The 9,608-nt window shown below is 35.3% G+C and overlaps 1 pseudogene; it reads right to left on the bottom strand.

Moving 5' to 3' along the window:
• Positions 1-4,051: 4,051 nt before the first annotated feature.
• Positions 4,052-9,608, bottom strand: part of LOC127436600 (exocyst complex component 4-like) — a 190,938-nt pseudogene continuing 185,381 nt past the window's right edge.

The following is a 9,608-nucleotide window of genomic DNA, read 5'->3' as shown; positions in this document are numbered from 1 at the left end:
TGTAACTACATTTTTTTTTTATTTAATTTTGAATCTTTTTTAATAAACGAGGGATGAGTGGAAATCAATATCATGCCACAAATGCTGTCAATTATGCAAAAATTTTATTGCACCTGGACTATTCCTTTAAAACATATTTCTGGTCTTTTTGTGAATGATTTATCAGTGCATGTTATTTAATAGATTTTTTTTTCTTTTTTTTTCTTTTCTTTTTTTGCATTTTCAAAGGAATAGTTCACCCCAAAATGAAAATTCTATCATCATTTACTCACCCTCATTTCATCCCATATGTGTATGATTTTCTTTCTTCAGCAGAACACAAATTAAAATTTTTAGAAGAATATCTCAGCTCTATTGGTCCATACAATGCAAGTGAATGGTGATCAGACCTTTATAGCTCTAAAAATCACAAAGGAAACATAAAAGTAATCCATACGACTCCAGTGTTTAAATCCATGTCTTCAGAAGCAATATAATATGTGTGGGTGAGAAACAGAACAATATTTAATTCCTTTTTTACTCTAAAACTCCACTTTAACTTTCACTTTCAGATGTGAAAGTAAAACTAAACAGGCACCATGTGACTTTCAGATGTAAAAGTGAAAGTGGATATTTAGAGTAAAAAAATACTTAAATATTGTTCTATTTCTCACAACACCTATTATATTACTTCTGAAGACATGGATTTAAACACTGGAGTTTAAATCCATCTGGCTCAACAAATGGTTTAAGCAAGGGGTGGGACTATCTGTTTGTTCAGATCCACAGCAGACGGATACCGTATTTGGAAAGGTGTTTGAAAACAATGTTTATTTTTGCAATTCCGGTCAGTGGCGCAGAAATTACCCTCTTTGGCTTGAACTGAATATGAACCTATGAAGATTTTGTTTGAATACACAACAGCTAACTTTAATATGCCATAAAATCTGTGCTACTGTAAGAAAATGCTGAGACACAATGAAGTTAATTCTCTTAGTTAATCACTGTTGTATGGTAAAGCTCGTCCTCATGTGACATCACATGTTATACTGAACAGATTCACCTTGAGACTTTTTGGCAGCTGGATTTCAAAGAAATCTGTGAGCTTATTATGGAAAGCATCCAGTATGATGAGGTGTGGCATGTGACTCACACAGGATAAATCTACCGGTCAGAAAACATTAAGCAGAAAGAGCAGGAGAAAGATGGAAGGCAAGCATCCACACAGCTGAGATTATTCATCCCACTACCAAGCAACCATGAAGGACAAAGATGGAAAAAAATCAGGCAAACACTTTCAACAAGAGGATATTAGAGCAAATATCTACATTAGTGCAAGACAAATCTGAGCGGGTCTCAAACATGACAGCAAATATCATCTCATCATATAGTTTTCTTGTAACACAAACATTAAGCCGATGTAAACCTACCTTTTATTTTATTGTTGGGAAGCTCTAGCTTTTGAAGATAGACATAATTGCATAAAATGGAGATATTTTTCAAGTCGTGCCCCTGTGGCCAAACACACAATCAGAAATTCAGTTAAGGTGCCGATAAAATGTCATCCGGTAAAACTCTGAAACTAGAGGAGAGTGTGACGCATTAGGAAAGGGACGTAAACTAATTTGGGGGCCGCTTCTGTTTTTCTCCAGCACAGTCATACAATTAAACAACATCAGAGCTTCCTGAAAAATATATTAATATTCCACCCAGAGCCTGGGGAATATTATACGGAAAATATCAGTATAATGCAGAGTGATGTAACAGTCTGAGCGCATGTGTGTTTATGTAGACTAAGGGGCAAAATTGTCCCTAGTTAGCTAAATCTGACAAAACCTCCCTTTTATGACATCCTCAGCTGGAAAAATTATTAATAAATATAGTAAATTATGTTCCTTTCCTTTCCTTTTTTTTTTTTAAATGCATGAAGTTTTATTTTAGGGGTAGGATTATTAGTCTTTTGTACACTAATTATAATAGCTTTACAACAGAAGTCAGTGGTATGTCCTCATTTAGGTAGCTGGGTAAATTGTGCATGTGTGTGTACAGGTTTCACTATATTTGTGAGTGCCAAATTGTCTTCACTAACATAGTGAAACTTGTTGAAAACCCACTAGTGAGGACATTTTAGGTTGGTCCTCAGTAGTAAAAAAGGCACATAAATCGGCCAAATCATGTTTAGCTTTAAACGTACTGATGTGCACAGGTTTCTATGATGGTTAGATTTAGGGGTTGGGTTAGGGGACAGAAACTATCATTAACCTGCTATGAAATCAGTGGAAGTCTATGAGATGTCCTCACTTATATAGTGAAACAAACCTGTTTGTGTGTGTGTGTGTGTGTGTGTCACTCACTGGCACAGAGAGACACAAGTACGTGTGCTGGAGTCCTGTTGCCGACTGTCCCAGGTTGGATAGGTATTTGGACAAGTTGCCACTAATTCACCATCATTCTCCATTTCATAATAAAGAATAAAAGATGCAAACCACACCACGTTGACACAATAGTTGTCAAAAACACAAAGTAACAATTTATTTGACTTTTTCTACTGTCTTAAACTCAAATTGCTTGTTTTAAATATTGTTAACAAATAAATAATAACATAATTATGTCAGGTAAAATAACAGTAAATAACTGTTTTGAAGGCTGTTACCTCCATTGCTAGTGTGTGTGCCATTAATTACTATATATATATATAAGAAAGACCAAATATGACACTTTCATTCTAATGTTCTTATGCTCTTTTTAAACATTTAAATAAATAGAGGTAACTCTCTATTTAAGTCTTCTATCACATAAATCACACATCACTAACACATAGGTACAGCTATATTATAATTATAAATATAATATTAACTGTATACATTTTAAGTTCTTTAATCCACCATTTTTAAGTATTTGTGGTAACATGTTGATCTTGGCAGAAATGTTTATTTATTTATTTATTTTTATTTTTTTAGCCTACTTGTCAAATACAAGTTCTTAAACTGAGTTTATGTTCTAGTGGTGAAATAAAAATCCAAATTAAATGCTATGATGATGTTGTTCAACTAAGATACTATAAAAAATAAAAAATAAAAAATAAAAACAAGTAAACTTTATATTAGTTTAAAACATAAATTTTGGTCCAAAGCCTTTTCTATTATATTTGTTTATTTAATTTTGACATCAACATTGGCAAAATTCTGTTTACATCCAGTAGTCTGGGGCTGTAAGAGGATTCTTAAAAGACTTAAGCAATTAATTGGAATTTACAAGCATGTACACATCCCTTTCATGAACCTCTCAAATTATATTAAACTAAGCATAAAATACATTACTAAAAGAGTCAAAAAGAAAGCAATATAGTTGATTTTACATATTGTGCAACCCCATCAGATTCAGTTATGTCTAAATAAGTATTATAATTGACAATAAATGTGTAAAAAAAAAAAAAAAAAAAAAAAGCAATTGCTAATCCAGTTCATTTAAAGGAATATTTCACCCAAAAAATTTAAAAATTCTCTCATTTTCTCACCCTCATGCAATCCCAGATGTGTTTGACTTTCTTTATTCTGCTGAACACAAATGAAGATTTTTAGAAGAATATCTCAACTCTGTACGTCCATACAATACAAGTGTATGGTGGTCAGAACTTTGAAGCTCAAAGAAGCACATAAAGACATAAAATGAATCCACATGACTCCAGTGGTTAAATACATGTCTTCTAAAGCAATATGAAAGGTGCAGGTGAGAAACAGATCAACGTTTAAATCCTTTTCTACTATAGATTCTCCACCCTGCTGCGTAGGTGGCGATATTCACGATGAAAATGGATCACCAAAAGCAAAAGAAGAACAATGTGGAAGTGAAAGTGGACATTTATAGCAAAAATGGGCTTCAATATTGATCTTTTTCTCACCCACACCTATTAAATCACTTTTGTAGACATGGATTAAACAACTGCAGTTGTACGGATTAATTTTATGTTGCCATTATGTGCTTTTTGGAGCTTCAAATTTCTGGCCACTATTCACTTGCATTGTATGGACCTACAGAGCTGAGATATTCTTCTAAATACCTTTATTTGTGTTCAGCAGAAAAAAGAAAGCCATACACATCTGGGATGGCATGAGGGTGAGTAAATTATAAGGAAATTTTATTTTCTTGGGGTAAACTATCCCTTTAAACAATAGTTTGGGACCCTATAATGGCAAACACACAAAGGCAAACACATAATGGAGTCTACGTCCTTGCTCAGATTACTCCTATATGACACCATTTTCTAGATATATTACAGACATATTCATTTAAGACAGACATATCTTACCATTTCTGTGACATTCATACAACACTATTCTCACCACACATGATGTCATCGCTGTTTTCCTCTCTTTGGCAACCAGGTGACAATTATTGATTTGAGGGTTTGGGTCATTATGATAGATTGCTCTCGTGGCTTCCTGGTGTTTTACCTCTTTACACTTGTGCTCTGTTTCGACGGGGCTTTTTGTCCCTCCTTCTCGTTAAGTAATATTCTTCATAGTTAATGAGCTAAAACCAGCAGAGGACAGAGAGTATGATTGATTTGTGGCTTTACTGTCAGTATGAACGAGGGGCTGTGAGCATCATAAACTGTTGACTTAAAAAACCCGCACAAATAAGAGCATTAAAGGGAGCATTTGGAGGGCACAATTTTCTAATTTCAGTGATTTCATTACATCATCAAATATGTTATAATGTCCTAATGATTGTGTAAACATGAGCACACACACAAAATTATACCTGAAACACAGAAATACCTTGACTATGAATGAATGACATAATACACTGTAGGGAAGGTAGAAAATTAAGAAATGCTGAATGAGATTAGGAATTCCTATTTCCTTTCCTAAGGAAGCAAAACAAATGAACAAACGCAGGGTGAGCTGTTTCGTTTTGCCTGATAAAAAGTTTGGTACTCTAATCTGGCATCTGTTATTCCAGGCACAGGCTGCAGGCCTGATAGGGAGATGGTGTGCAGGAAGATTCTATAATTGAGAGCAGCAGTTTGATAAAGTAAGAAAATGAGACAAAAATGTCCCCAAGCCAAGTGACAGAATCCTTTCGCACTCTGAAAGGTGTGGTCTGGTCTAGCCAGACAAGGTATAAGAGAGGAAGTCCCTTCTGTGAGTGTATGTGTGTGTGTGTGTGTGTGTGTGTGTGTGTGTGTGTGTGTGTGTGTGTGTGTTTGGGTACAAAGCACTGGTCTGAAATGCATCTCAAAAATCATATAAAAAACAACACAATCAACTAAAGAAAATAAAACTGAAAATCAGATGCAAAGCTCTTTGACCATGAACACTCTTTGACCATGAACACTACAATGTTTGCTTGAATGTGTGACACGATTCGAGGTTGATGACAAAACAAAAGGAATAGCTCACCCCCAACCCCCCAAAAAATCAAATTCTGTCTTCATTTACTCATCATCATGGTGTTTCAAACCTGTCTGACTTTCTTCTGTGGACACAAAAGGAGAGGCTAGGAACAATTACAGCCTCAATCACCATTCAACGCCATAGTAAGGTAAAAAAAAAGATGTAATGAGAGTGAATGGTGACTGAGACTCTCCCTTTGTGTTCTACGGAAGAGTAGGCTTTGTTGAGTAAATGATGACAGAATTTAAATTTTTTGGGGAACTATACCTTAACACAGACACACATCGGTTTTTGAGTATGAGTGTGTCTAGACTGTGGTGATCTTTTTGTCCTTTGTAGCCTGTTTAATGGCAGCCTGTTAGCATATAATCTCTTTGAGGCGCTGTAGCCTCATGTTTTGCATGGTCAGGTCTCCCACGCCTGTCTGGCTGCGGTGGAGGAGGCTCAAAGCATTGATGTACTCCAGCTCTGCATAACGCACCCCTTGATCAACCACCAGGTTGAGCAGTTCATCCGCAGTATTATACAGCATCTCATAGTACTGCCTGCATAGAGAGACAGAGAGAGACAGTGTGTTATATCAAAAAGCGGTATATGATAAAGCTCCTTTGTAATAAGGTGCCGGCAGCGTTGCCGAGCTTCATTGTAATTCGAGGATAAAATTATGCTGCATTTTTGCATTAGCAACGACTTAAGTGGATTAATTGTAAAGGCGACATTCACAAAACATGTTAGAACATCAGGGCCCAGTTGCATGAAACCCCTTATGTTAAGAAACCCTTTGGAGACAATACACTTACAATTATAACTATGCATTTTAGTGGGCCTATACCACTTTAACATCTTAAACTCTTTGGTCTAAATATGCTGTTGACCAATAGGATGGGGCAACACATTCTACATTAGAGATATAGGTCAAGGAGACCACTTACAAATGAGTACACACACATACACACGTACAAAGAGCTTACAACTTCCATTTCTGCAGCCAAGGCACATTTTTAACAGGGGTGATAAGAGCTGAATGTGTTTGTGACCCCATCAGAGCAGAGTCCTCCTCTGAATCGCTCTCTCCTAAAGCACCTCTCTCATGCTGCATTACTGAGGCACATAGAAAAGCCTTAGCCAGCAGGAATCTTTCTCACTAACTCCCATATCAAGCTGGCACACTCTTCCAGGTTCTCAGAGACTTCTGGCTGCACTCTAAATGAGCCTAAGAACCCATTTGAAACAACCTCTCACTTTTAAACTTCTCAGCTTAGAGCAAACAGTGGCAGAAATGGACAATTCTTGCCTTTTTATGATCGAAGCTGTGAACATTTTCAAGCCAAGTCAGATGGCTATATTAAGGATATGAACTACTGGAGACATTAAACTTCTGGAGAACATGCAACTAAACATCTAGATGCTCCATGGCTGTTATCTCTATCTACTATTTTATTTCCACATTTTCTATGTAGTGCCCATAAATATTCTGCAGTTAAACTAAGGCAAGCATCACTACTACTATTGCACATAATTGGGGTTAGGGATTCTGTTTGTGCTGTGGTCATAAACGAAACCTCAAATTGTGCGGCTTGATGAGGAGAGTATTTAGTACTCTCTGACTTGTGATTTTTTGCCAGGCAGAGGATAAAACAGACAAAATCATTCCATAGACTTTAATTGAAGGAGGGACCCAAAAGTGTGAATCTGAGCACAAGTGCACCTGCAGGACAGAGAGAGGGCAGTTCCATTAACCCCCATTCATCTCTGACGCAGAAAAAACACAGCCATTTATAACGGCCCTGACAGTAGTGTCCCAGTAACCCTTCCTGTGCCAGGGTGTTAAACCACCCGACCTGCACTGTTTGCTCATTAGGACTCGAAGCAGGACACTGGAGGAGAGATTCTCCTATACATCGTTTAATTTTAGACTACGTTTGAGTTACAATTTTTATCACCTGACGTCCATGATTTTATGTAATGATTCGAATAGGACTAAGATCTCCATGTTTATTACAGAAGTGGGAGTGTCTGTTTTCTAGATGTGGGCGTTACAGAAAGTTGAACACTTGAATTAATTTAGGCGAGAAAATGAACTTATCTTTTAAAACTTTATCTGTTTAAATTTAAAAGTACTTGTCATTTTAAAAATACATTTTAAATAATTATTTCATTTATTGATTTAATTTAAATTTATTAATTACACATTATAAACTACTTTTTATAAAAACCCTATTAAAACAAACTTCACGAGTTTATAGAAGTTGCCGCTTATAATAAACCCACTGAAATAAGACTTATCTGTGTATTATAAATGTATAACATTATGCAATTGAGCTGAGAAATGTAGGTGAGTATCTTTCCTGACACTGATATTACAGTGGCCAGTCTAAGCAGATTCGGTGATTTAGATCTCCTTGTTGATGTTATTTTCTTATTTTTTTCTTCAGATAGCAAAAAAATCTACATCCATATTGAAAGGCGCACAGCAGGCAGAAGACTGGAGCGCGTAAGTATGATCTTAACGGTAGTTCATGTAGATCAAAATACTTGAGGAGAAGTGCTGGTAAAAATTCAATATCAGCAATCACAGACATTTGCATTTGGATGGGATTAGATTTCTCAGAGGACCCTTGAGTTAGCTATAAAACAGTAGGTAATTTGCTCTGAAATTTTTACAGCAGTTGTGTGAGGAAAAACACAGAATTGTCAGATTCGGACAGGATTAAAATCACAAAGCACGTATGTGAAACACAAATTTCCCTAACCTCCTCAGGGACAACTGGTCTCGTCCGAAAAGGGCTATAGGCAGCAGTGTTGGGGAAGCTACTTTGAAAATGTAGTTTGACAAGCTACAAGCTACTCATAATTTTAAGTAGTTAAGCTACATTCAAGCTACTCTTTTGAAAAAGTAGTTAGCTACACTACAAGTTACTATCAAAAAGTAGCTAGCTACATTGAAGCTACTTAATGAGGCTATATTTTTTTTTATTATGTTACTATCAAACCAATAATATTAATAAAACAAAATGTACACTAATGACATTTATTAATGTATAAATTAAATACATTTAATGTGTTTAATTAAATATATTAAATGTATTTAATACATTTAATTAATAGTAACATTAATACAGTTAATAATGGCCATAAAATAAAATACAAAAGTATAAAATAAAAACAAAAATGATCAGATGCCATTAAAAAATCATTTTTATACTATACTTTTATACACACTTTTCAGTCCTGCTGTGGCCAGGTGTAGCCTACCTCCCTAAAGATCAAATTTTTATGACAAACTCTCCTTGGGTTGGCATTTTTTGTTCTTGTCGCATAATATTTAGTGTGGATAATATGTGAATAAAGATTCAGGGCTTGTTTCTCCCCTCACCTGGGTTCTTTCTCATTGTATTTTCTGACTTTGCCATTGACATGCAAGTGCCAGATTTACAGGTCATATACAGAGGTTGCTTAACAAATATTTGTTCGATTTGTTCAGGTCCAAAAAAAAGTGGACGGATGGTCATTCTAGATTGTTGCATAATAATACATGCCAAAAATGATTTCTTTTACCAATCATTTTATTTATTTTACATGAAAATAATAGTTAATTAAATGCTAAGAAATGGAGAAATCAAATAGTTCTGCATGATAGTAATTATTATAATAATATATACTGTATATTTATAAATATAATAATAATAATTCACTCGCTGCTCCCAATAATGCACAGATGATGAGAAGCAAAATAAACATATTTAGAACAGAAACAAAATCCCTCAAAAGGCAATAATAACTTTTTGAATGATTTTATTTAAAATAGTAAAGGTAAATATGCTGTTGTGTAATCTATTAAGAACTAAGTGTCTGAATCATTCTTTGTTTCATAGAAGAATAAAATGGTGTTCTTTTATCATTTTCAGATTTACCTTCCCCTGTATGTCTTGTAAAGGTAAACAAACTGTGGTTGCTCGCTTTACAAAACCATCAGACAATCTCTTCTTATCCAAGTGAGCTGTAATAAGCTCTGAGTAGATGGCGGTAATTCACTATTTTTGTTTGTGATCTGCCATTACAAAAGAAGAAGACGACGCTGCCTGATTCTGATCAGCAGGCAGAAATATGCTGCCAGATCGTCGGACGTTTTGCTGGTAAAAGTTTGGCTTCTACGCAATAAGGAAGGCTATTAGTTATAATCTGACCAACATGATGAAGCATTTGGTCACGCTACACCGCTACTTGCTG

Source organism: Myxocyprinus asiaticus, chromosome 47 (assembly GCF_019703515.2).
Source record: "Myxocyprinus asiaticus isolate MX2 ecotype Aquarium Trade chromosome 47, UBuf_Myxa_2, whole genome shotgun sequence".
Classification (NCBI taxonomy): Eukaryota; Metazoa; Chordata; class Actinopteri; order Cypriniformes; family Catostomidae; genus Myxocyprinus; species Myxocyprinus asiaticus.
This window is presented reverse-complemented; position numbering and strand designations above follow the sequence as displayed.